Source organism: Eschrichtius robustus, chromosome 3 (genome assembly GCF_028021215.1).
Source record: "Eschrichtius robustus isolate mEscRob2 chromosome 3, mEscRob2.pri, whole genome shotgun sequence".
NCBI lineage: Eukaryota > Metazoa > Chordata > Mammalia > Artiodactyla > Eschrichtiidae > Eschrichtius > Eschrichtius robustus.
This window is the reverse complement of record NC_090826.1, coordinates 147,952,035-147,975,843: the sequence shown is the minus strand read 5'-3', so window position 1 is coordinate 147,975,843 and position 23,809 is coordinate 147,952,035.

The window sequence follows — 23,809 nt, the reverse complement described above, 5'->3', positions numbered from 1 at the left end:
ACCAAGGAGGCATGATACCCAACTCTGTGCTATGGGGGGAAATTGCACACTTTTCCAAAAAGAAGTACAATTGACTGCATGTTTAAACCGTGCCCTAAACGAATATTTTCCTATAAAAGCAACGGCAGTGAAAAGAATGAGAAAAAAAGCAAAGGCCAAAGTGGCAGCCCTGGTAGGAGATTTTCATACTTCTGGAATTTGAGGGGTTGCCAGCCTTTTACTATTCTCTCCTAAGAAGCACACTGGTACTTAACTGTTCTTCAAATCCTGTTTATTCCTGTACAAATGGATCAGATAAGATGGAGGTGAGTGTCAACAGTGAACAGCTATATTTTTTTTAAAAAAAGTATGATGGAGAGTGCCTACAACTTGAATGGCAGGATATTTGTGCTCTGTGGCTCGTCAGTGAGCTGTGGGCCACGGTATGCTTCCTACTCCACACTGATTACCAGCCACTCCTTCTCTCCTGTGTCAATTCAGCCTGTTCTCTTTCCAACTAAATTCCTGGGTTTTTGAGATTTTTCTTTGTAGCTTTTTGCTGGTCCATTATCAGCCTCTTCCTGGGCCTGGTTGTGACAAGGGAAGGTATACCAGTTGTTTGGTACAAATTAAGAATGCAGTCACTAGTCATGAAACAGGAGGGAAGCCAGTGGGCTTATAAGGGAATCAAACCCAGGCATGAACTTAGCAACTTTAACATGGAACTAAAAACTCACTCATCATTCATTTAATAAAAATTTTGAACACTTGTCTTATACTACTCATCCTGCTAGGCATTTACATGATTCAAAGATAAATTAGGGGCTTCCCTGGTGGCACAGTGGTTAAGAATCTGCCTGCCAATGCAGGGGACACGGGTTCGAGCCCTGGTCCAGGAAGATCCCACATGCCGTGGGGCAATTAAGCCTGTGTGCCACCACCACTGAGCCTGTGCTCTAGAGCCCACGTGGCACAAATACTGAGCCCATGTGCTACAACTACTGAAGCCCCCACGCCTAGAGCCCATGCTCTGCAACAAGAGAAGCTACCGGGATGAGAAGGCTACGCACCGCATGAAGAGTAGCCCCCGCTCACCACAACTAGAGAAAGCCCATGCACAGCAACCGCAGACACAGTGCAGCCAAAAAAAAAAAAAAAAAAAAAAGATAAATTAGACCTGGCTCCCACCCTCAGTAATCCCATAGCAACGGGCAGAGTCCTCATTTCCTCCCTCAGTGTTCATCAGCACCCCCAGGCCACTCCAAGAAACGTTCAATCTAGGTAAAAATGGCATGTCTGCTTTGCAAATGTGGCTTCCAGACAAATTCTCTAAGCCCCTTCCAACTGGATTGCTCCCTAAACCTGTCTTATAAATAGAAATTCTGAAGCTACCACAGCCTCCCGGGGATGCACTGAAAATACACTCTGGCAACTAAAAGGCCACATAATCAAACCATCTCTTCATCCATCTCTTTATTCATGCATAATTCAAGGCTCAAGAAGACTGGTAGATTCCCTCCCACTTCTTTGTGTGAACTTGTGGAAGCATCCTGTCACCTTCTTGCACACTGGGGAGAAACCACCCCTCTCTGGGAGGTGATGAAGTCTCTTCCACTGCCTCCTCTCCCCCTTTAGCTTCAAGAATCGACTCTACAGCAACTTAGCCAACTTGATTGAAAACATGTCCAATGCAAACTCCTGGAATTGATCTTTCTTGTTTGGTGTTCTATCCTTGGATCATTAAAGACTGTGGCTGTGAGGAGCTTCTCGCATGGTGAGAATTTGACTAATTAAATTACCACAAAGGGAGGAACTTTACTGTTAGATAAAGCAAAATATGTACCAGTGAAACAGGGGAGGAATCTTCACTGAAAATTGGAGTCCAGAGAGACCAAGTTGGCACATTTGCACTGTATAAGGCAGAGGCACTGCATGCAAAGGATTAGAGTGTTTTGCCCACAAGAAAGAGGTTCCCTGTTGTGCAGAGGGGAAATTCCATTGAGCAGAACCCTCCCACACCATTCTGCTTTCCTGTTCCAATTTTGAGTTCACCAAGGGGCCTTGTGATTAATAACTCAGCTTCCTTTCCTAATAAACACATCGATATTGGGAGGGGGATCACCTGGAGAGGAAGCATGAGAATTCCAAGCTCTAAAAAGGGAATTTCTGAACTCTTCCATTAAAGATTAGTAAATTAATATACTGATTTATTGGCTAATTGTATGTGAGTTTGGTAAGAATAAGGTCATCAGTAAGAAAATCTGATTTGTGAGGTTGAGGCTCAATCTTTGGAACGTGTTGCCTCGAGGTGCTTGAGAACCCCTTTCCTGTGACCACCCCCATGACCTCTTCCTAGGTGCTTCCCCAAACTCCAGCATACTCCCCATTACTTTCCACTTAAGGATGAGACCATCCATCAGACTGTGTGCTAGTTAGGTTGTGGGTTTTAAAGATTTTACGTCCTTCTCCTCCTTACCACCTTATGATAGACAATATTTTCTAAAAGGAAATGGGATAGAGAGAGTAGTATTATGCACAATAACATAATTATTAAGAAACAAAGGAAGAACTGCAGGCCCTCTTAAATCATGATTGGGTAATTGTTCTGATTTGCTGATGTAGATTTGACCAGTGAGTACTCCTTACACAGTGCTCCCTACAAAAGGGGGAAAAAGAAAGAGAAACTCACCATTAAAATCAGGCCATCCTCGTCTTTGAATAACTCTGACACGGATGAGGGAAAAACCCAGAAGGAAAAAATTTGAAAAGTTTACTTCAGGTTGAGAATTTCTAATTCTACCACTTTTGTGTGTGTGTTGTTGTTTGATAGACATGACAGCATCTCCTCATTATTATGGAAAATATAGGGTTGGTGGTAATTACTATCTGAATATGAATGGGAGCAGAAGTGGGCATAGCCTGCACTGGCCTTTCTTTGACAAGGTATAACTTTCTTCTGAATTTCTGTGTTAATTAATGCTTATTTAAAAACCACTTTAATTGGTAGTAAACACCTCAACTTTTTGTACTCATTAAAATGCGGCCATTGATGTGTGATGGATTTTTTTTTTAAAGCTTAATTAACTTTCCTTCTGTATATATAACCTATAATAATGACAAACATATTGGGAAAAAATTACCCCTGCTTTTTCCCCCTCTCTCCCTACCCCCATTATAAAGAGATTTTTAGATGTGGATGCCTCACTTTGTTAGGATCAGATGCCATTAATTTGGCATTTTGGAGAAGAGTAGGTGGCAGGAAATCAAAGCTTTCGTTGGTCATTTCTAAACCAAATATTCATGTTTCTGCTGGAGAAATAGGCTACTTTTTTTTTTAACATCTTTATTGGAGTATAATTGCTTTACAATGATGTTAGTTTCTGCTTTATAACAAAGTGAATCAGCTATACATATACAGATATCCCCATATCTCCTCCCTCTTGCGTCTCCCTCCCACCCTATTTTTTAAGTAAAGAAAAAGTTTAGAGAAACCAATATTCCAGGTGACTCAAGACTTACCTTGAGTAACTATGTGGAAAGCATCAAATTCTTAAGATGTTCTTGGAAATCTTTTCTTGGAGTGGTTATAATTGTGTAGGAACTGAGTAATGCATCCCTTCCCGTTTTCATTAGGAGATATAATTACTGTGAAGATGATGTAACTACCTTAGAGAAAATTTGGAAAATAGGAAACAAGTCTTAACAGTCTCACTACCCTAACACAACAATGGTTTTCAGTTGTTCATTATCCCCTTGCATTCTTTGTTCACAGTGGACACAAAGTTGTCAAACAGTAAAACCATAGTCAGCAGGTGTAGAAGAAAATTGACCAGAGCATCAGTAAGATGGGAAGAATTAGAGGAATGAAGTGGAATCGATCTTGATTTGGGTTTTATCAAGAATGGGGGAACAACAGCTGCAGGGGCCACGTCATATAAGGGCCACAGCAGGAAATTTTTAGTCACTTGGAGTCTCTTAGAGTTCCCCTTCTTGGTCAACCGGGAGACCAAGTCTTATCATCTGATCAGATTCTGATTTGTTCACTCCCTCAAATTATCTAACTCCTGTCAACTGCAGTCTCAGACCCATTGGTGAGGACTGCTATCGAGTTTCTTGTGACTTTTGTTTTGCCTTTGTAGTTGAATTTCAATCCTTTTTTTTTTTTTTTTTTTTGAATAAGTGGCTGACTAGAAGCATTTAAGACTCTGAAGAGAACACAGTGAATGATTGTGGAGACAACATGGATTAAAAGAGTTGTCAAAAGGCCTTGGATAATGCTTATTAGTCCAGATCCTGCCCCATCCTCAGATCAGCCAGAAGAACACTTCCATTTCCAGACCAAGGAGAAGGGAACTTTGATATCAGTAAATTTTCCCAATACTTCATTCATCCTCTTGATTTACCAAGGTTTAACCTCTGGCATCCAGAATACTGTAACGTTAGGGGAAGTAATTTTAAGAATCTCCTTTTAACAAAGTTTTAAACAAACAGAGAAGGAAGGAATAGATAGTTATGGAAAGAATGATGAAAGAAAGAGACAAACAAGGGTATGGCATTCAGTGGCTCCCTGTGTTCTGGATCTTGATCAGGAGGTCATGGGTCAAAGCTGTTCGTGTCTAGCTGTCTGCTGCTTGATCTGGGATTCTTGGGAAAAGTGGCTCCTTTGTGATGCCATTTGCTTCAGAAGAATCTTGAGGGAGTTTCAGTTTTAGATTTCCTGTCAGTATGGAAGCCCAGGATGTGGGTGTATGATATCTTGGGAATCATGAATCCAGTGGGGGTAATTCCTTGGAATTTCACTGCAGTATTTGTATTTAATGGTACCTGATAAGGTTACTTCCAAGAGGTACACCTCAGGTTTAAGAACACTAACACAGAAGGTAGATAAGGCAGTTGTGATATCTTTACAGGGAGATCAGAGTAGTCCTGGAAGGTGAGATACTTAATAGTCTGAGATCAGAATAGCATTATTTTATAGAACTGGATTTTTGGCCACTCAATTTTGACATGAAAGATTTCAGGGAGAGCTGCTAAGAGATCTTTTCTAGTATTTATGCTCTTTTTATATCCATCCATGGTCAATTTTTGATCTATACCTTTGACAAAATATATGATCAAAAAATAAATTGATAGAGACTGAGGAGCCCCAGAATATATGTTCTGAGGACAATCCTTAATTCTTCAGTGAACTTTCATCTTTCCTACTACTTTTTTTTTTTTTTAATTAATTTATTTATTTATTTTTAGCTGTGTTGGGTCTTCGTTTCTGCGCGAGGGCTCTCTCTAGTTGCAGCAAGTGGGGACCACACTCTTCATCGCTGTGCGCAGGCCTCTCACTATCGCGGCCTCTCTTGTTGCGGAGCACAGGCTCCAGACGCGCAGGCTCAGTAGCTGTGGCTCACGGGCCTAGTTGCTCTGCGGCATGTGGGATCTTCCCAGAGCAGGGCTCGAACCCGTGTCCCCTGCATTGGCAGGCAGACTCTCAACCACTGCGCCACCAGGGAAGCCCTTTCCTACTACTTTTGACTAAGGATTGAAGTTATAAAGCCATTGACCTTGGGATTATTTTCATTCTCACCTCCTTTTAAAAACCATTGTGAGGCGATATTGTCCAGTGAGAAAGATATGTTTAAGAAGGAGCAGTGGAGGAGAGGAAGGAGGGTCTGGTGAAGGTGTAGGAGGAGTAGCAGAGCAAGAATGAGGCGACTCTTTTTCCCTCTTTGAAAGCTTTTAGGATCTTTTCTCAGTTCCCCCTGTTCTGAATTTCCCAGTCATGTGGCTTTTTCTCAGTTTCCCAGTGATGAGCCCTCAGTAGACCTTTCAGTCTGGAAACTCATGTCCTTTAGCCTAGAGACTATTTATTGTATATTTCTTCGTTTGCTGTTCTTTCAAGAATTCCTGTTAGCTAGGTTTGGGCTTTTTTGCATGATTAAACCTTTTTTTTTCTTTTCTATTTTCTTTTTATTCTTTTTTTGGACATTTCTTCAGCTTAATCTCAGTTTTTCTATTGAGTTTTCTTTCAGCAGTCATCTTTTTAATTTTCAAGACTCTTATTCTTTGGATACACCTATTTGATAACATCCTATTCTTATTTTTATTAATGATATATTTATATATATTTATCTCTGTAAGGAGAGAGGAACTGTAGTTTTAGTTTTTTTGTATTTCGTATTTCTAGCATGATTCGCTCTGTTCTGGTTATCTAGTGCTATGTCACAAATCCCCACTCCCCCAATATTAGTGGCTTATAATAACATTTATTTTGCTCATGAACCTTCGACCGAGCAGAACTCAGCAGGTGCAACTCATCTTTGGTCCATTCAGCGTCACCTAGGCTGGAAGTGTCTGAAGGCTCGCTCACTTGCATGTCTGGTGTCTGGGTCGGGAAGATTCAAACACCTGGGGCATCTCTCTCTAGCAACATATGTTCCTTCCAGGATGGCAGCTTCAAGGACAGCAGACTTTTATGTGATGATTCAGGGCTTCTAGGGCGCATGTCCCGAGAGCATGAGAGTTGGGTGGAAGCCGGATCCTTTTTATCACTTAGCCTCAGAAGTCACATAGAGTCATTCCTCTTTACTCTATTGCAGTGCTCTCCAACTGAGATATAATTGTGAGCCGCAGGTGTAATCTTAAGCTTTCTAGTACCCACATTAAAAAAGTAAAAAGATATTTTGGTTGTGTATTAAAATATAATCATGTGTTTAAAAAAAAAAGTAAAAAGAAATAGGTGAAATTAATTTTACTAATATTGTATTTAATATATTCAAAATATCATTGTAATATGTAATCAATATAAAACTATTAATGAGATATTTCATTCTTTTTTTTCAAACTGTCTTCAAAATCCAGTTTAGATTTTATACTTATAGCACATCTCAATTCAAATGCTAAATTTTTTTCAGATGCAAAATTTTCAGTAGTTAATGGGAAATACAGTCTTATCCAAACAATCAAGTTACTGGCAAAATATTTTATACTACTTCAATTTTTTAATTTAAATGATTTAGAATTGAATAAAATGATTATTTCAGTTCTTCAGTTGCAATAGCCACAATTCAAATGCTCGATAGCCACACGGGCCTGCTGGCCACCAGCTCCCGTATTGAACAGTGTGACTCTGTTAGTTGGAGTGCCACCCAGATTCAAGGGAAGAGAACATAAACGCCACCTCTCAATGGAAGAAGGAGCAAAGTTTTAAGGAAAATGTGGGAACAGAAATATTGCGGCCATCTGCTCCAAGTTTCCCTTGATTTATTTTCCGTATTTTATGGTGAAGACTTTCTTCTAACACCTGTTTACTAAAACTGAAGCTCTTAGAGGTTGGTGCAAGCTCTGTGTCTTGGGCAAGGCTTATCTGTCGGTAGACTTCACTGAAGGGTGATTGATGGGGGCAGGTCATCCCACTGGGGATGCGTCACAGGTCAGCATCTTTGGTCGTCTCTCTTAGGTCAGATTCTTCGGAGAAGAATCAGTGTCCTTAGGATATATAAGCCTGGCTGTCAGCGGTGGAGGCAGCGGAGGCGGCAGGGATGGTGTCAATGTTTACCTAATGCCATTGTTTCAGTAAAGCATCTCACCTCATCCCTCTGTAGTGACTGGTGTCTTCACCAGAGCCGCTCTGATCTAATTATACAAAGAATAAACCTCCCAGGGCTCACTGAGTTGTGGAAGAGTGGTTTTGAGGCTGCCACAGGTAGGGCTGGGGAGCAGCCAATCCTCCTCTTCCAGCTCCACCCTCACCCTGCCTCCTGAGGAAGGCCCCTGAGCCTCTCTGGGCCTCTACTGTGAAGCAACCCCATTTCAGGGCATCCTCTCTATGGTTCTTAGATTTCATATTTTTCCATTCGGCTAAGCCGGTTATCACTCATGCATCCACCTTCCATTCCCCAAATATTTGGAAACATCTGTTGTATGCTGTCTTCTCCTCTCCTGTTTTCTTTGTCCTTTGTTTATTCCGTTGCTTATTATTTTAGCAGGGTTTTAGTAGGAAACAGAGATAGCTTTAAGGTAGTAAAGCTCCGATGTCCTGCTAATATGACAGTGCCACCAGAAAGAACGTCAGGCCCTTTGGTGCCTTAGAACTTCTAGCTGTTGAGTTCAACAGTTGTGCTGCTTTTAAAATTAAAATTTAGCATATAATTTCATTATAAATTACAGTCCATATAATGGCCAGTCAAGAAATACTTACTGGGCAGCTAGTAGATGCCAAGCATTGTCATGGCCATGGGTATGCAGTGGCAAACAGGGCAGATAAGGCATGTAGTTCAATGCTTCTCAAACTTTTGTGTATGCACATCACCTGGGGATTTGTTAAAAATGCAAATTCTGTTTCAGTAGATCTGGTGTAGGGCCTGAGATTCGCCCAGTAGATAAGCCTGTCCTCCCACACAGAGCTTCCAATCAACTTCTGAGCCCTTCACTCTCAACGTGAATGGACATCAGAAAAAAGTCTCTAACATGAAAGATGTTTAATTTCATTATAAACCTTGCTTAGGAATAACATGCTTTGCCCATCTATGCTTTTACGATGTCTCTGCTTGGCCAGAAGTTGGCTAATGGCTATTTATAGGTTTCTACATCTGTTATGTTCATAGGTTCCTAGAATTGGAAAGGACCTAAGAAGTGATCTAAAGACCCGTTTGTAATACTTATATTCCTGTTGTGGTTTCCTTATGGATTAAGCCTCAGATCCTGAGGTTACTGGATCATATTTTCATAGTGAGCACCCAACGGTAGGGTTGAGGTTTGGTGGAAGATTAACATGCCAATTGCTCTAACTGGCCCATCCACACGTGGGCACAGGTTTGACCATAGGCACCTCCTATCTGTCCCAGTGGCTTCAGTGTCCCTCCAGACACCTGTTACTAAGATCCAGGCTGGGAGAAACCCAGGGATAGAACTCATGTAATAAGCTCTCCTACTGCTTGGCACACTCTAGGTATTCAATAGTAGTAGCTTATTTTTTTGTATATGTTTTGCCCGCTGGACTTTTTCCCCCTCCCACTTGACCTTTGATACTTAAAATATCGTCCAAGTGCTAGAAGTATCGACCTCACCTGGAAGCTTATTGGACTCTCAGGCCCTACCCCAGATCTATTGGGACAGAATGTGTACTTTTAACAAGATCCCCTAGTGATGTGCGTGCACACTTAGAAAGTTGGAGAAGCACTAGATTATATGCCTTTTCTGCTTTGTTTACCTCAAATGTTGGGCAGTGCCCTGCCAGTACTTGGCATGTGCTGGCTGCCCAGTAAGAACTAGTTGATTAGCTGGTCCTCAGCAAGCCAGGCTGCAGCATGAGCAGAGGGCCCTCTGTTTTATGAGCTCCCAGTCAGCTCCAGGATGGGAGGGAGAGGAGAAGATAAAGAAGTCCTTGCTTTGTGCCTGGGAGCTTGAACCTATTTGGAAGCCCCAGGAGCAACTTCTAGTATTCCCTTCACGATTCATCTCAAGATTTTCCAGATCGAAACTGACCTTTGAGATTCCCCCCACTCCTAAAGCAACCCTGGAAACTTGATGCCATCCTAGACTCCTTCCAGCTCTGCGGAGGAGTCTTGGGCATTAGAGCAGATTTCATGCCTGCTTGGATGCCTGCACCCTGGCCTGCGGTGCAGGGGCAGCCCTAGGACTCCAATGTGGAGGTTGGGTAGGGCTCTTTTCCAAACAGGGCTGTGTTTCTCCTGACAAAGTCCAGTGTAGGATGTGCCAGAGGCCTGGAGGATCCAGCACCTTCCTCCCAGCCATGCTGAATTATCTTAAGAATCCCTGGATTTCAAATGAGCTAATAATATAATAGCCTTATATTACCAAAAGATTTTTATAAATAATTTAACAACAAGGCTCTGAACAGTGTTATAATCGTATTTTATTTAATTAAATAATATATCAACTGAAAAATATAGAAATAAAACATCCTTTCAACAGAGCCATCATATTGCACATTTATGACTGTTGTCTAGGATTGCATTTAGGCGGTATAGAGGATTGAGCCAAAGCTTTCCTCACCCCAGAACATACCCTGGAATAATAAAATCACTGAAGCCCTGATACAAATTTAGTTTGTTTAAAATAAAAGTTTTCCTCTGATTTAAAATCGTATATATTCATTAATGAGAACTTGAAAAAATTTTGACACTTTTGAAGAAGAAATAAAGATCACCATAACCCATCACTCAGAGATAGTCACTGGTAACATTTTTAATATATTTCCTTCTAGTCTTTTTATGCATGTCATGTGTTGTTATGTAAAATTGAGATGATTCTGTTTAGAAAATTTTGCATCTTTTTGTTCACCTAACATTGTATTCTAAGTTATTTCCACATCCTTTGAGACATTCTTTGAAAACACCATTTTGCTTTACCCATAACATTCTATTTCATGGGTGTCTCCTGTTTTTGTTGCTGTTGTTGTTTGTTTTTTAATGAATTTCTCTTTAGCTGATCACTTAGACTATTTCCCATTTTTGCTGTTACTAATACTGTAAAGCCACAGTCTTCTTTCCTGGAACCTGTCTTTGGGAAACAGCTGAAATCATGCAAAATCTTTATTACTGGATCAAGTTGGGATTTAAGCTTGACTGTTTACAATATACTTGCCAAACCAGTATCTGGAGTAAAGTTCGACTTTGCTCTGGCTTTATGAAACTAGTTGTTTGAAAAGTGCAGAGTCAAAAACCCCAACTTCAATCAGCTGAGTGTTCTGCTTAGCTCATTTTAACTCAGTGGAAGGGAGACGGCGCCCATGGCTGAGCTTGAGGGAGGTGTCGGAACAGAGGGTAGGGGAGTGGAGAAGAGTTAGGAGTGACAGCTGGGGCTTCCCTTAGCTGGCATCAGTGTGTCTGGTGTCTTGGGTAAGGACAAATCCCACTGGCCAAATGCATTATCACAAATTTCCTGGTAATGGATTCCTCTGTTCATCTTTCTTTGCCCCTGCCATCTCCTCCTTCCTTCCCCTGCCCTCTCTATCTTCACCTCTTCTCTGCTTTGCTCCTTCATCAACTGTTTTGACCCTGTAACTTTTGAGAATCTGGTTGCCGCTCTTAAATTGCACTGGACTGAGATCAGGGTATGGGTATTCCATCGCAACTGACAGGCCTCATCTTTACTGGGTTACGGTAAGCTAGGTAATGCTGTAGTAACCAATAGCAGCAAAATCTTAGTGCCTTTACATAATCAGGTTTATTTCTCACTCAGGTAGCTGTCATCCAATGGGGTACGACTCAACAGTCCAGTCTGCTTGGATTTTATGGCACCTTGATCTTAAGACATGATTTCAGGCTGACCATGGCAGGTGATGAGTGTGCAGAAAATTGAGCATTGTCTCTTAAGTGCTTCAACCTGGAAGTGACACACAGTTGCAGCCTTTGGGTCAAAACTAAGCACATGACCTCACCTGATCGCCTGGGGTCAGGGAAATGTGATTGTCTGTACGTTCAGGAAGGAGAGAGAACTGGAAATATTGTTGAGCATTACGACGTCTACCTGAATTACCAGAAAAAGAGATCTTAAAATGCAGTCCAAACACAGTAATTAGAGAAAAACATCATTATTAAATATGTGCAAGCAGCACCAATAAATAGTGATTTATGAGAGCATCCATTATTTAGGCTTTATGTTTCAAACTGAATTTGTTGCTTACAAATATGTGATGCTGTATGCCTCACGGTGAAAACAACAACATCAAATTAACCTGGATGTCACGATGGAGCTCAAAGTAACCCAGGAATCTACCTAAAGTTTCTATACTAGTCGCATCACTTAAAGGGAGAGTGTTATGATTTGGCTTTTTGTATAGGGACCAGAGGCAGGTTTAAATTTGTGTGCCATGGCTATTTGATTGGTAGCAAAGTTCTTAGAATTCAATTGCTTTGTTGAGCAGGGCTCTAAGGCAGCATCTAGGCTCAGGGAGGAAGAGTGCAGTGATTCATTCATTCAACAGATATTTACGAAACACTTAACTACAGTAGGCACTCTACCAAGTCCTGATGCTGCAGCTCGCGTGGAACTGTCGATATCATCTAGCGGTGTCTGTCACGGGATGCCTGCGTGCAGGCGTGCGTGCGTGTGTGTGTGTCTGGTGGGTCAGGGAAGTGGAGGCACATTCTTGTCTTCATATTTCCATCTCTGAGCTAATGTGACTGTTCAGTTAGTGCCAGATTAATTCAAGCAATAGAGGTGATTGCTAATCGGCTCTCTCTCACATGCACTCCCATAAGAAGGATGTCGGGTTTGAAGTGCTTTCCCCTGATCATGATGAGTCCTGCGGAACTAACTATATGCGTCATCCCTGTGACATGGGTTTTCAAGGAAACTAAAGGTGTTAATAGAGCACCATCTCCTTTTATGTTTCTCTTTCCCTAGCTCATTCCTCTGGCTGCTTTGTAAAACTTTGCTTATTCTTATTGGGTCCCAGAGTCTATTGTCTTACACAGAATTTTCTCTTGTCTTAAAAAGCTGAAACGAGCAAATGGGAATGATATGAATGTCTCTCCTCTGGTTCCTCTAAGTTTTTTGGGTTTTTTTTTAGTCCCCCTAGGATGGAGCAGGAGGAATGCCACCTTTCCTTGTCAGCTGCTTCAGGAGAAGTGGTGTGAAGACCCGCAGGCTCTCCAAAGGGGCTCCTTCTTGGCTGGGACTCTGGGATGGGTTCCCCACAGAATCTGCACCATGAAACTCAAGTGAAATGGTAAACAGGACAAGGGGAGTCCTAGCAGGACCTACCTGGTCAATTTACCGGTTTCCCGTCTCCCTTTGTTCTTCTCGTCAGCATGACTCTCCTGGCTCCCCCAGGCTCTCTCATTCCAGAGAGCACAGGACTTGCTTGGGAACTTCTCATGGTACAGTGGGCAGCAAGTCAAGTACTGTGCCAACCTTGAGTAGTAAAGGGCTGTATAATGACAGTGGGCTCTTGCCAAAAATTAAAAAGAAAAAAGAAAAATGAATTTATTTCCAAAGAAAAATAGGAAATGTGCTTTTACATTTTTCTTCATCCTTATTATCTCTATGTCTATATGATAAATAAGTCTAGGGACCGATTTTCCAAAATATTTTCTCTATTGGGACCCACAGAATATTTAGTACTCATAATTATAATTATACACACACACACACACACACACACACACACACACACACACACACACAGATTTGGAACTAGATGTTAAAACGCCATGCCTATCTGCTAAAAGACATCCCAGACCCATTATGGGAAACTTTTCAAAGCTGTTTATTGGGGTAAGGATCCGTTTGTTCTCTGAGTGTTCATTATCTGAGGCCCCAGTTGCATACGGAAGGAAAAGTCATTCTAACAAGGAAATTCTCAGTAATAATGTGACCACTTATGAAATCAGCCTCCACTCAAACAACCCTCCCTGTTTAACACCGGAGTTTTAACCCTGCCCATTGGGTCAATATCTTTAACATTTTCGGCTCTCAGTCCGTCTCAGCTAATTTCAGGGTATTGGAAACATTTGACAACCCTAATGCAAATAAAATATAAATAGATTGCAAAGTAAATGTGCAAATCTTGCAGAAGATCCAAGTTTTCATAAAGTTGTTGATAACAATACGGAGCAAAGCCTTTGACAACTGGAGATCTGGCAGAGCTGGATTAATTAAAAATGGAAGAAGAGACAATTGAAAGGGATGATGACAATATAGGTGTTTGAAAAGAGAATTATTTGAACCGTAAGAACACAGATGTAATACCTGAGTATTTAAAAAATGATCTGGGGACTTCCCTGGTGGAGCAGTGGTTGAGAGTCCGCCTGCCAATGCAGGGGACACGGGTTCGATCCCTGATCCGGGAAGATCCACGTGCCTCAGAGCAACTAAGCCCGCGTGCCACCACCACTGAAGCCCGTGCGCTTACAGCCCGTGCTCCACAACAAGAGAAGCCACCGCAATGAGAAGCCCGTGCACCGCAATGAAGAGCAGCCCCCGCTCGCCGCAACTAGAGAAAGACCGTGCGCAGCAACGAAGACCCAATGCAGCCAAAAATAAGTAAATAAATAAATTTAATTTAAAAAAATGATCTGCTTTATACTCTTACTTCATGCCAAAAATGAAGTGAAAAATGTCAGAGTCCACAAGAAATTTAGAACATTTTAGTCCAACCATCTCACTTTTGACATGAAGACCCAGAGAAGTTGTACAAGGTCATGCTCTTGGTGGTGGAGCAGGGCTGGACCGCAGGTCTGCCGACTTCGCCGGTTCTTCTAGTCACTCCAGCCAGTCGTGTTTGGTTCCTTCTCATCCCCCTCCTCCCACCCACGAGCAGTTCCTGTTGGCTTCTTGTTCAAAACACACCTGGAATCTGACCACTTCTCTCCCCCCGAGTCTCTCCCCTGGATTGCTGCCGTGGCTTTCTCCCTGGCCTCCCACTGCCATCCTTGTCCCTCGGATGTCTACTGTCCACACAGCAACCATTGTGATCCTTTTAATAAAACAGCTCAGACCTTATCCCTCCTCAGCTCAAACCTTCCAGCGGCTTCTAATCTCCCTCAGAATAAAATCCCATGTCCTCCCTGAGGTTATAAAGCCCAACCACGTATTGCTCTCTGATGCCATCTGTCTTACTCTCCTCCTCCTGGGCTGTGCTCCACTCCCCTGGCCTCTTTGGTCTTCTTCTCAAGGCGTTTGCACTTCTCTCCCTCTGCCCAGAAGGCTGTTCCCCCAGATATCTCACTTTCTTTCAGTGCTTTTTGCATGTCCTGAGCACCCATTTTAAAAGAGCACTTCACCTTGTCATCCTCTCTTTTTTTTTTTTTTGGCCACGCCGAGCGGCTTGTGGGATCCCAGTCCCCATACTAGGGATCAAACCCGCGCCCTCGGCGGTGAAAGCACAGAGTCCTAACCACTGAACCACCAGGGAATTCCCACCTTGTTATCCTTTCCTACTAAATTATTCTTCATTCAAAAAATGATCAAGGCCTGACATATAGATATGTTTATTATCTGCCTTCCCATATCAGAATATAAGTTCTGTATTCATTGTATGTTTTTTTAAAGGTGTTCTGATTCTTATTTATTTTTTACCTTGTTGTGCAGCATGTGGGATCTTAGTTCCCCTACCAGGGATCGAACCCGTGCCCCCTGCATTGGGAGCACGGAGTCTTAACCACTGGATCGCCAGGGAAGTCCCTCATTGTGTGCTTTTAATCTGTGCAGCAGGCACCTGTGTCTTCTTTGTTTGCAGGTACTGTTAGAACAGTAACGCTGCTAGGAGATGCTAAATAAGTAATTCTCGAATAAAAAAAGAAATAAATAACATGAATGATGAAATAAGTTATATTATCTATATTGGGGTTACATATAAGACAGTTGTTTTAAAAGCCAGACTGTTTGCCAAGTTTCTTCCCCCAACAGCATTTCATCTTGTGGTGCATTTATCTGTCCCCTGCGGCCACGCCCTCCACCCCGTGCTCTTTGCCAGGGTGAAGCCTCACTCCCTGGGAACCAGAAGACCATTTGGGTCTCTGCTTCTCAGTCTTTTGGTGAAGAGATGGGGGCAAAGTCACTCAGAGCTTCAAGATCACAGACTTGCAAGGGCGCTTGGGGTCCTGCTCACCCAGAGCCATTGGGGCTGGGAAGAAATTACTCACTTAGATGAAGAACTTTTTTTTTTTTTTTAATTAATTAATTTATTTATTTAATTATGGCTGTGTTGGGTCTTCGTTTCTGTGCGAGGGCTTTCTCTAGTTGTGGCAAGTGGGGTCCACTCTTCATCGTGGTGCGCGGGCCTCTCACTATCATGGCCTCTCTTGTTGCGGAGCACAGGCTCCAGACGCGCAGGCTCAGCAATTGTGGCTCACGGGCCTAGTCGCTCCACGGCATGTGGGATCTTCCCAGACCAGGGCTCGAATCCGTGTCCCCTGCATTGGCAGGCAGATTCCCAACCACTGCGCCACCAGGGAAGCCCTGAAGAACTTTTTTTAAATTGAAATATAGTTAATTTACAGTGTTGTGTTAGTTTCAAGTGTACAACAAAGGGATTCAGTTATATATATATTATATATACATATTCTTTTTCAGATTTTTTTCCATTATAGGTTATTACAAGATATTGAGTATAGTTCCCAGTGCTATTTGGTAGGTCCTTGTTGTTTATCTGTTTTATACATAGTAGTGTGTATGTGTTAATCCCAAACTAGGACTTAAAAATTTTTTTTTTTTAAATTTAGAATTTCGGCAGCTCTTTAGGTCAGAGATTACCTATGCAGTTTCTGGCCATTTGGCCCTCCTTGTTCTCCTTTATTTTTATTTTGGCCACCAAAAAGAAGGGAAATTTCCCCTAAGTTGTCAAACTTGTAGTGAGGAAAGAGGTTGAAATTCCTGCTCGAAATCAGCTTCCTTGGATTTTTTGCTTTTTTCTTTTCTCTCTCTCTTTTTTTTTTTTTTTGGTGGGCATGGGGTTGGTGGTGGAGAGTTGGGCAGAAGAGGGAAGCTTTTGTGTTAAGATGCATGTACTGTTTGGGGACATTCGTTATGAAAGTTTGGGAAACATTTAAGGACTGATTTTTTTTTTTTTTTAATTCTCAATTAGCATGGGATAAGGGATATTTAGGGGATATGTGAGGTGAGGAGATGGGGAACTCAGCTCAGAGTAAGAGCAGTTATTACAGCTGAAGGAAGTTAGGCCAAGTGTCAGGAAGAAGTGTGTGATGCACCGAGAGAGCTGGGGTGGTATCACCCCAGAGCAGACGAGGAGCTGGGTTGCTCTCTTCTCACGGGCATGGGTGTCTGGGAGCAGAAGATGACTCGAGGTGACCATTTGGCTTGTGTAACCCTGGATTCTGAGTTATTCTACGAAATTTCAGGGTCAACTCATTTTGGTGGCAATTGATCTGACAAATTGGCACCTGGAAGATCTTCAGCATGGGAAGACTCTATGGTATTTCCAGTCCCTTCCTCCACCACAGAATCAGCTTGGCAGAGTTTGGAGCATGGTGCTAAAACTCCATCTCCTTCCCTTGGCTTTGCCCGGTAAACACTTGCCGGTAACATTCTGCAGTGTGGAATTTCCCTGCACTACAGAATGAAAGCGAGCCCGGCCCTCTCCTCAAACCTCCGTCCTGATGGAAAGACGAGTGAGCCTACCAACCACCCTCTCGAGCAGCTTCCCCAGCCCCACAATGTGAGGACAAGGTAATGAAGTCCAATTTTGCACACTTCAGATCCATTAGTAGCAATTACCTTTCTCGAGGTGTTTTGAGTTAGTTTTAACATAGCATTCTTACAGTTGGTGGATAATGACGGTAATAATGTACACAACATTTTCAAGTCGCTGTTTTTAGCTACAATAACACCATTAGTAGGTCTATTTAACAGATGCATTTCATGCTAAAAGTTAAGGTTCTTGTGATTTCTTTCCCTTTCCCCATGCAAACCTTCGCTGCTATTTCATTCAATGGAGATTTTTTACTCCAAATTTTCAGAGATATTTTTCTTATCCTGGGTTTTCCTATTGAAACGAAATAGTTGTGTTAACTGGTTTGATCTAGAATTATTAATTGTTTTAGCTGTTCTTATTTAGCTGTTCTTTTCATGATATGCAAGCTGACCCAGAAATCCGGAACTCACAAAAATGGGAATTGCATGTGTTTTCTAAAACTCAATTTGGGAAAATCTATGAGCGATTACTAGGCTTTACATGGTGCCTTCAAGGCAGAGAGATGACCACTGAGCTGTCCAGGGGAGAAATCTCTCAGAAGCGGGGTTCAATTTATTCTAGTGACTCCATCAAGGGGTGTGTGTGTGTGTGTGTGTGTGTGTGTGTGTGTGTGTGTGTGTTAGCTCCTCCGATAATCCAGATCCCAGCTCTCCCACCTTCTCCTGGAAGCCATCTTTAATCACCCCAGCCACCAGAGAGCTCTTTTCTTCTCAAGCCTTGCATCTTTGTTATCTATAATCCTTTTTTAAAAAAATTTATTTTATTGAAGTATAGTTGATTTACAATGTTGTGTTAATTTCTGCTGTACAGCAAAGTGATTTTTATATATATTCTTTTTCACATTCTTTTCCATTATGGTTTATTACAGGATATTGAATATAGACAAAAGCTGTATCTGTGATCCTTTTTGGACACCCGTCTACACCACCTCCTTCCATCCTCCCCTCTTGTTGTGTTATTTAGTCTCCATTTTGTAGCTGGTCAATCATGTGTCTCATCCTCCTGTATTAGATTCCTAGGCTGCCATAACAAAGTAACACTAACCAAGTGGCTTAAAACAACAGAAATTTATTCTGGAGGCTAGAAATCTGAAACTAAGGAGGTGGCAGGGCCGTGATCCCTCTGAAGCCTCTGGAAGAGGATCCTTTCGTGCCTCTTCCAGGCTTCCTAGATTTTTGGTGGCATAATTCCAGTCTCTGCCTCTGTCTTCATGTGTCTTCTCCATGTGTATCTCTGTCTTTTTACATGACCTTCTTTTTTTATAAGGACACTAGTCATATTGAATTAGGGGCCCACCCTAACGACCTCATCTTAACTTGATTACATTTGTAAAGACCCTATTTCCAAATAACGTCACATTTGCAGATAACAGGGGTTTGGATTTCAACATTTCTTTTTAGGCAAGATGATTCAACCCATAACAACCCTCAAGTAAATTGTAACCTTCTCAAAGCCTAGTGTATTTGATGTACTCCCTGAAACAGTGTTTCCTAAAACCTTGGCTATGGAACAGGAAACCTTAGGTTCTTGGTTAAAGAGTGTCCTGTTGTCAAACACATTAGGGGTACATGATATCAGGAGTCCCTGATCTGGGGACTTAAGATGCCTGTTAGCCTATTAAAGGAGCTGAGAAATCTTGCTATAAAGACACTTGCTTAAGTAAAACTTATTTTCACTAGTTTTTTGACCACAGGGACTTTCTTTTCTCTCCAAGTTTCCTCCATTAACAGCAATGGAAACTATCAATACTGTGGGGGAATATAGGCCCATTGAATGTTGTTTCTGTCACATGAATTGCCCCAAATGATGTAAGCAGAGTATTATGGCATTCAGTTGAGTAAATTTTTTTTTTTTTTTTTTATAACATGAAACGGACACTGAAGAATGGGAGCGATTTTAAAAGACTAAATTCTGAGTGATACTCAAATTCGGTCAAGAGTTGGACAGAATGTCTGCAAGTACCCCCTGCCCCCAGGCTCAGTCCACTCACCTGACCTCTGTGTGGTGTGTTTCTGCATTTGAAATGGGGACAAGAATAGATCTTAAAAATGTACAGTGCATAATTACTATTTGAGCCCAGTAATTCAGCCAGGAAAATCAGTGAAGTCAGTGAGCCCTTATGCTATTCTGTGCTTTCATTCACAGTGATTTTAAATGATGTGATGGAATGGTGAGGTGCCTGGGGAAAACTTGATTTTCTGCTTATATTTAAAGGAACATAATGATGATAGTTTCCCAACAACAATAAAAAATCATCTTTTTGACCCTTACAACACCATGTGAGTTCATTATGCATCTTTTTGGAAAAAGTTTAATCAGGTGGACTTTTCAGCAAACTTGTAATAGTTGTTTCTTTTCCCTCTCTTCCCATTGGTGTGCTTTGGGGAGTACAAATCCATTTCTGTACTAGCCTGAGCAAAATCTAGGAAGGTCAGTCTCCTGGCGGAAATGTCACACATTATATTGCAGAGCCAAATAAAAACGATTTTGGAATCATGGGTGTGTCCTGGATTAAAATGAAGCTGGTATATTTATCACAAATAAATACATGAGTGCTCTTTCATAAAAAACATTGGTAGTTTTTTAAAATATACAACTTGGAATTGATTGCAAGTTCCCCTTAAATAGTAAATACTCCTGGTGTATTTCAGTTAAGATTTATTTTACAGATACCTGATTTCCATACCACTTTTTGGATTGTTTCAGATTTGTAGAGCGTTTAAGAGCATGGGCTTTGAAGTCAGACGGACTTGTGTTCAAATCTTAACCGACTTCACTCCTTACTACCGCTGTGAGCTTGTGCAGATGAGCTTCAGTTTTCTTATCTGTAAAATGGGAATAACGACACCTACCTCAGACACTTATGGTAGGGACTAAGTTAGATGATGTACTTAAACCTCTGTTCCTGGTTTGTAAAGAGTTTAGCTTAATGCCCAGTGTATACACGTATGACGTATAGCTTAGCTCATTGCTCAATAAATGTAGCTGCTCTTATTATCTGCTACCTTATAATCATTTACAATTTTCATCATTTAAGAAATACTTACTGAGTGTCTGTTATGTGCCAGGCGCTATTGAAATTGCTGGGGATATAACAGAGAACAAATAATTTCCTGCCCGCTTGTCTTTCTTCTCTTTTCCTAGTTCTAGGCTTCAACAACCAACTATGCTTTCTCCTTTTGTACAAAGATGCCCATTTTCCAGGGGGATAAATCTCATTGATATTAAGGGCAGTGTCTTAGCTCAGGCTGCCATAACAAAATACCATGGATTAGGTGGCTTTAATGAAAATAAATGTTTATTTCTTACAGTTCTGGAGGCTGGCAGTCTAAGATCAAGGTGCTGGCGAGGTAGGTTTCATTCTGAGGCCTCTTCTCTTAGCTTGTAGACAGCCTCCTTCTTGCCAAGTCCTCACATGGTGGGGAGATAGATAGATCAGTTTTTTCTTATAAGGACATGAATCCTATCAGGTCAGGGTCCCACCCTTAGGATCTCATTTAACCTTAATAGCCTCCAAGACAGCTCTATCTCCAAATACAGTCACATTGGGGGTGGGGCTTCAAAATCTGAATTTTGGGGGGACAAAAACATTCAGTCCATAACAGGAAGTAAGTGACATATTAAGAGTTCAGGGTTGTTGTTTTTTTTTTTTTTTTTTTTTTTACCAGAATGGAGAGTATGCTTATTTCGCTAAAGTAAAATATCACCCCTCTCTTAGAAGAAACCCAGCGGTTGCCGTCATTTTTCATATCAAGGTATAACCTAGCAGAGTTACCCTAGATGTCGTGGTAACGTATACCAGAGGACCAGGACCGCATCCCAAGGGCCTCCATGGAGATGATTTTACCAGATTGCACTTTAACATGAGACGCTTTAGGAGGAGACAGTCACCTGCAGGTCCTCAGCAAGGCCGCCCTAGGCATGCTATGTTCTGTACAAGGCCTCCCGCCTAAGGGGGCGAACAAGGGCTGAAATCCAGCCAGGCACCTCTTGCCGAGCCGTGTGCCCTCCTGGTCACGCTGGCCTGGAGAAGTATGTCCTTTTTTCATTCACACGGAAGTGCCTGTGGGCTGACAGCAGCCTCCTTACTGCATGGGTGTGATTGGATATTGAACAATGTCTTCTCTGTCCTCAGGAGAAACTTCTCTCCAGTGTGAGGATCAGAAATAGTTGTGCTTCCCTTGGGCTCCTGGTTGGTTTTTGTCATGGGTTCTTACAACTGTGCTGTCCTCTTCCCTTGGACTCTGAGGAAGCTTAGAATCAGGTTGGAGTTTCCTCTCTAGCTAGTAGATGGGATTTCACAGTAGGCCTTCTGTGTGCCACTGGCCCTTATCACACGGGATTCCTGGCCACTCTGAGTGCTCTGGGTGGGGTGGGAGACCTTATAAAGTTGTTAATTTGAGAACATGTTTTGTGCATCGCTCGGTCTGGGTCATAAATTGAGTTTCGGTCTGCTAACTTTGGGAGAGTATTATAAGTTTGCGTTCATTCCACATGTATTTGTTGAGTACCCTACTGTGTGCTGGTCAAACAGGCTAGGACTCCACCTTCCAGAGCTTGTATGCTAATGAGGGAGGGGAGGCAGGTAAACGGGCAAGGTGACGACAGGCTGGAACAGTGCCCTCCAGGAAGCAAGCAAGGTGCTGCCTTGAAAAGTTACTGTGTGTGGGGAGGGGTAAGAGGGGGTTCTTTATTTTTTTATTTTTAAAATATTTTTAAATTTTTTCTTGGGGTAGAGTTGATTTACAGTGTTGTGTTAATTTCAGGTGTAAGAGGGGGTTCTTTAGACAGAGAAAGCAGAGAAGGCTTCTTAAAGAGCATTAATTTAGATAATGTAAGTTAAGTCCTGACACATGGTGCCTGACACACGGTAAGCCCTCAATTCATGGTAACTGCTATCATTATTATTATTATTATTATTATTATTAACTGTCGCCTCGCCTTCATCATAGGCTGCTCAGTGCGTGAAGGCAAGAGGAAAATGCATGGCTTTGCAGACGTGCCAGCACTGGGAGGTCGGGGAGCTCCAGTTCATAATCACTGATCATGCATTTTCCCTCTTGCCATCTTGAAAGGCAGGCTTTCCTTGTTGGGTGGTACTGAGCAGCATTGCTGGACATCTCATCTTGGGTTTGTCATTTGAGCCCTCTCTCCAAACCATCATCCCCAAGCATTAATCTGCTGCAACTGCCCAGTCTCTTTCAATCTGTATTTTCCTGATAGTTATCGAAGTACAAGTTTCAATTTATGTTCATTTAGAGCCGAATGCATTTAAATCCTGAATTAATATGGAGGCAATGAAGAGCAGAAAGCCCTTCTTTGCAGAGATGACATTCAGTGTTCAGAAGAGTTATTCAATGGATTGAAATATATCTCCTCTAACTTCATGTTTTTGAGCACACTCTGAGTTTCTAGAATAGTCAGCCTGTCTGGTGGAAGAGGAAGGGGAAGGATTAGGACCTGAGGCGGGGAGTTATGGTGAGTATAAGAGGTTGGCTTCGCTGTACTCCGATGAGTGATGCAAGGCAATGAAGTACAGGAGCTAAGCTTGGGGAAGTAGCTGGAAAAGAGTTGGGCCTCCATCTTGCCCACAACTCAGCGCCTTCCCTTGGTTACCTAAGGGAATCCACTTATGACTCTATTACCCGGTAAATTAGGAGAGCGATTCAGTCAGGTATATTTATCATGAAGAGAACTGAAGATAATTAATACACTGCATTGAATGCAAATTGCACCCACAGCACTTATCTCATTTTCAATGAGCACAAATGTTACAGCACTGCAGGCTTGTTATGGTTTTACCATGGGCTGGGTAATTAATTTCTGTGAGTCACATAGCAGGCACCTGGTAATGCCGTTTATTAATAAATGTCACCCCAGGTATCGGTTTGTTAGAAGAGGTAAATAAATGGAATGCGCAGTTGTCTGCCCTGTGCAAATCTATTTTTACACCTCACTGAGTCTTTTCACTTGTTTGTTTATTGACTAGAGTGACTACTGAGATTACAATTGCAAACGAAGGAAAATCCCCACCCTTAATGTGGCCTCCAAAGGGGATTCCTTTTTCTACCACCTCAGGGATGCTGAGGCCCGTGAGCGGAGTGGAGGAGAAGAGTTCGTTGTAGATGGGTTTCTGTTGCTTCAGAAGGCATTTCCCCAGATGAGGCCCGTGGGAGGAGGGTCAGAAAGGAGAGAGCCCGCCTGCAGCCCCCCCCACCCCACATCTGATCGCAGACTCACGTGGGCGCCGCTGGTCACGCTGCCCCGTCTGTGAATCCTTGGGGAGCAAGAGCTCTCACAGGCCCCTTACTGAGCCCCCGTCGCGTCTCATCCCTGCCCTCTGTCACTGGTCTGGTTCTCATCTATACTCTTAGCTACCACTCGGGCCTGTGACAAGAAAAGGTGGGTGGGATTTGGAGGCTTTGACAAGTGTGGCTTCTTCAGCCAAAGTCTCCTATTTCTCTGAGCTTTTCCATGTTTCTGAATGTGGGCCTTCTCTTTCCATATGGGCTGGTGACATTAGTTTGTTCGTTGTTAAAACAAAACAAAACAAAACAAAACCCGAATTAGCAGGTTCTGACTGTATACCTACTATGGTTCAGACACTTTCCAGAGCTGGAGGGCTGGCTCTTGGCTCCGATTCCATTTTATCAATGC